The 5,180-nt window shown below is 39.4% G+C and overlaps 1 long non-coding RNA gene across 1 annotated transcript; it reads right to left on the reverse strand.

The window, feature by feature from the left end:
- Nucleotides 1-2,390: 2,390 nt before the first annotated feature.
- On the reverse strand, nucleotides 2,391-4,099 carry LOC132599582 (uncharacterized). The gene is made up of 3 exons (XR_009566881.1): nucleotides 3,911-4,099; nucleotides 3,403-3,455; nucleotides 2,391-2,580 (listed from the first exon to the last, which is right to left on the reverse strand). It is a non-coding gene; the product is annotated as an uncharacterized LOC132599582 (long non-coding RNA).
- Between the last annotated feature and the right edge of the window lie 1,081 nt (nucleotides 4,100-5,180).

Below are 5,180 nucleotides of genomic sequence, written 5' to 3' on the forward strand. Positions count from 1 at the left end.
TGTGAAGAGTTGCAATTTAATTTAAATGATCCAAAAAGTGGGATTATGATCCAAAATAACCCCCACACACAAAAAAAAAGTTACAAAAGTGCCTTTTGCACACAAAATTAGTGCATAATAGTAGTTAATGACGGCTACAGTTAATTGTGCATTAATTTTGTGTGCAATAGGGATTAGTTTTGTTTTCCCCACACTTTGTATAATTTCAAAGTTTTGAAATTCACGTTTTTTCCATATTTTGACCAAAGATTAGTCATGTCTCAAAACTCCGGAATATCAATATTTTTTATAGAATCTGATATCTTTTTCTGCGAACAATAATGTAGGCTCAATACATTAAGTATACCTAAACATTTGGGTCATCGTTTTAAGGGTTGTAAAGTGCCCTGAAGTAAGTTTTGTTTGGAAACTTGTTATCGTTAGGTTTAAGTATTTTATTTTATAAGATTTTGATTTAAGCGTTTTATTATTTAGTCAAGGCACTACTTTATTTCGAATATGTCGAGATTTTTTTTCATAATTAATTTATTAATTATTTAGGATAATAAAGACTAAGATAACTAATTATCATTAAGAAAATAAAACCAAAAAATATAATATTAACATTAAATGTACAATTTACATATACACAATCTGTAATGGGTCCCACACGTGGGAGCCTTTACAGTAACCTTAGGTCCCAGGAGCCTTTAGAGTAACCCTAGGCCTAAGGCGATCCCCACTACCCTCACCATCATCTCCATCCTCATTCTTCCTCTTAATAATAGGATGCTCTATGTCATGATCATCCTTCCTTCACTTCCTTGCGCCCTTGACCATAATATGCTTCTTCTGGGGTCTACGTGCGCTATGTACAGTCAGAATCTCATCAGCATCAGGAGACGGGTCCATCTCATCAGGAAACGGGTCCGCATACGCAGAAGGATGAACCTGTAATAACATATAAACAATTAGTATTAATTTTAATTTAGATTTAATTATTACATTATCTTTTGGTAAAAAATAAAACCTGTGTGTCGACGGGCTCCTGAGAGGGCTCCCGATCTGGCTCCTTAGCGGTCTCCCGAGCGGGCTCCCGATCTGGCTCCTCAGCAGTCTCCCGAGCGGGCTCCTGAGCGGGCCCCAGAGCCGGAGCTGTAGATGGTGCCGGAGCTGGAGCTGGATCCTAATAACTAGTATAAGTATTTTGATTTGTTAAAATAATTATTTTAAACACTTACATCTTGGCTCTCAAACATGTCGAAGTCCATGAATGTGTAGTCGTACTCCAGCTCTTTGCCACCCTGTATGTTACATCTCGCCCTTCGAGAAACTAAGTACGTTACGTATTCCTCGACGTAAGACCGGAGAGGCCATGGAACTCTCAAAAGGTCAAGGAATACTTTTAGCAAGTGTTAAACATGTATCCAAAGGCTCCGGGATCAAGCGACTCAAAGGAACTAAGTTTGTCAAAACTTGGGGAAGATTTGGCAAAATTCTGGACAGAAATTTTATTACAACTTTGGGGAGGTATATCTCCTAGTATATAAGGAGTTACGGAACGCATAACCTATGTAACTTGAAGTTCAGAGAGTCTTATTTTCAATGCAATTGACAGATCGTAAATCCGAGAGGTATGGTGGAAGACACGGCTCGTACAAAATTGTACGATTCCTCTGTGCAAGTCGACGGACCGTCGAATAACAATGGTACCGTCGAGCCTACTGTCTAATTGAGGCAGTGGCAACCGGCATAAACTGTCACGACCCGACTAGGGGCCGCGACGGGTACCCGGGGCTAACTACCGAGCACCAATCGTTCTATGTCTCATCATACTCATTTAATGCTCTTTTATCACTTTTATAGTCAAATCGTAGGAAAATTATATTCCATATAAAACATAAATACTTATATATATGCCTTTTGGCCATTAAAATAACATTTATACTAAATAGCATCTCGTGAGACCATCTAACCCACACTGCGCATCTACGAGCCTCTACTGGAGTGCTAGACATATGGACGGGACAAGACCCCGTCATGCCCAAAATACATATACATATATATATATATATATACACAAAAGTATAACCCGATTAGCACCTCCGGAATAATGGAGTGCTCCTGAAAATCTGCTGATAGCTCCTATAGGTCTGCGTCGTCTCCCTGTCTACCTGTGGGCATGAACACAGCGTCCAAAGAAAACAGACGTCAGTACGAATATTGTACTGAGTATGTAAGGCATAACAATGAAAATACGTCAATGAGATAAAGGAAGCATCAATAAGGAGCAACTGTATATGACTGTCACTTATAAAAGGAATAGCACATGCTGACTTACTTCATATCCATCATCATATCATATATTGCTGCGGAACGTGCAGCCCGGTCCATACATCATTATATATATAAATATATTGCCGTGAAACGAACGACCCGATCCATATATCATCATATATAAATATATTGCCGTGGAACGTACGGCCCGATCCATCACCCATATATCCCGCGTCCGGGCACCCCGCGTCCGGGATGGAATCATGATATGCCAGCTGTACAGGTGGCTATGCGTCTATAGCGCCTCACCTTTCCCCACTTCCCCTAAAAACATTTTCATATCATATACATATACATACATAATATACGTAGCATGCATGAGGGCTCAAGGAAAGTTATGTTCCTGCCGGAGTGACGTAAGGTCGAACACCTCCGATTATATTATGGATTAATCATGATCGTCATGTCTCGCCTTGAAGGGACAATCATCATAAGGCGAGAATATCAACGAAAGCTAATATAAAGAGAACAGAGGGTAGGGTCATAATTTCGTAAGAAGTCATTCTATATACTTTTGGAAATCTTAAAGGAAATATAGTAGTCATCCATGAATAAAATTGAGAAGTCAAGAAATAACTCAATATTCTTACATCGTCATTGAAATCATAACTTGGAACCTTTAAACATGAAATCGTCTCATCGTAGTCATCATAGGAAAATATTCTCATCTTTGGCATCATTGTAATCATGATAAAAAAAATATGTCCATTATTGCCCTCATAAGAGCTTACAAACTCGTAAACCTTCGTTTTGGAACGATGTAGGCATTTGGAAAATATTTACGGGTTATCAAGGAAGGAATCATGCTTTGGAATCATAAACTTCTAACTTTTGAAATTAAGGAAGTCATGGAAGCATTTATGAATTCACAACTTAGGAATCATGCCTTTGAAAGAAGGGGACAAGCCTTAACATACCTTTGTCGTTTAAGCAATCTAGCGAAAATATTTACGGGTTATCAAGGAAGGAATCATGCTTTGGAATCATAAACTTCTAACTTTTGAAATTAAGGAAGTCATGGAAGCATTTATGAATTCACAACTTAGGAATCATGCCTTTGAAAGAAGGGGACAAGCCTTAACATACCTTTGTCGTTTAAGCAATCTAGCGTTCGCTTATTCTTCTTCACTGTCACGCCTCTACATTCAAAAGAGGATTCATACTAACATTAGTCAGCCAACCATAAGAACGCACTACTAATTCTAGAGAAAATTGGGCAGCACTTCCTTTGTTTGTACCACTTTTCCCGTATTTTATATCAACTCCCAACATCTACAATACAACTCACAACATCGCAATCAACAATCATCATCTATGTGCATTTAGCAAAATCCACCATTTCTCTCCAATTTCATCACATTTATGGTTATAGGTTCGATATCGTATTTTCCCACGTATCACATTTATCTCAGGGTTTACAAGTCATTTATAACCTATTCATACTCACAACACCCTATAATCCATGATTCAATTCCACTACTAACCAAACATGACACTATTCACTCTTGAATGACCCATTTGTTATGCTTCTCTACAATTCGAGTACCTTAACCTTCCAATATCTTAAACAACATGTAATAGTCATGAAACGTACCTTGGATGATGGTTGGACAAGCCTTGAGTGGAGTTTTCCCTTCTAGCACCAAAACCCTACTTTCCCTCTTTGGATTTCCTTGAGGAAGATGAACCTTACTTGGGTTTCATACACTTTGATTCATGGATTTGATGTTTTTAATCTTGGTTTCCCTTGATTTTTCTTGTGGATGAAAGTTTGGAGAGGGTTCCAGAGGTTTTAGGACTAAAATGGTGGAAACAAAATGAGTTCGAAACGAAATTGGGTCTATATATAATTGTCCAGAAGATTCTGGACTGGCACAACATGCGACACCATGTGCGAGTCGCATGTCGAACATGCGAGTCGCATGTTGTGTCGCAGGTCTTGCCAGTCGATCGGTTCTCACTGGCACAACATGCGACACCAAGTGCGAGTCGCATGTCGAACATGCGACACCAAGTGCGAGTCGCATGTCATGCCAGAACGTGATGAACTGTCTGTCGTAAAATGGCCATAACTTTTGATCCCGATATGATGTGAGGGCTCACGACCTATGGTTGGAAATATATTTCAATTATCTACAAATTTCATAATGTGGTGTTTTTCCCAAATTCCGACTTAAAAATGGAGTTTGGACCCCTACAAACCAGATCCTCCGAAGGTGTTTCCTTAACTCGCCCTTTTTGGATGGCTTATGCCCATATTTGGCTTATGGGTCCTTCTTGAAACTTACTTGGCACTTCATTACCAACATAAGGGGAATTATAATTCTTCTCCTAAATATCATTAAGACATCACTAGTTCGATACTCGAAATTGTCCTTCGCCAGTCGATCCACTGTGCGCGAACGAAAATTTTCCGGGGTGTAACATTCTCCCCCCCTTTGGAACATTCGTCCTCGAATGTTAAACGCTCGGGAATTCTACGAAAATTTCGCCAGAGTTTCCCCTGTAATATGGAACTACCATCCTGTCACAACAACCCATAATACATAAATGCCTCACAGGGCCATAACAATGACAACAATAAGGGCCACACACGGCCGCATCATCATAAAGATAAAGCATCACATACCTCAAAATGTTGATATCTCATGTTGAATCTCTCCCGGGGATTAAAATAAAAGCGGGTACATGGATTTCACTTTCTCCTCTTCTTCCCAGGTCATTCATTCCCAGTAGTTGCCTCGCTACAAGATCTTGACTGAGGCTGCTTCCTTATTGCATTCGTAGGTTGTCATATCCCAGGCTAATATAGTAAGCGCACGGCATGCACTTATGTCATATTCGAAGTAATTATCCTATTTATC

The sequence above is a fragment of the Lycium barbarum genome, chromosome 6 (genome assembly GCF_019175385.1).
Source record: "Lycium barbarum isolate Lr01 chromosome 6, ASM1917538v2, whole genome shotgun sequence".
Classification (NCBI taxonomy): domain Eukaryota; kingdom Viridiplantae; phylum Streptophyta; class Magnoliopsida; order Solanales; family Solanaceae; genus Lycium; species Lycium barbarum.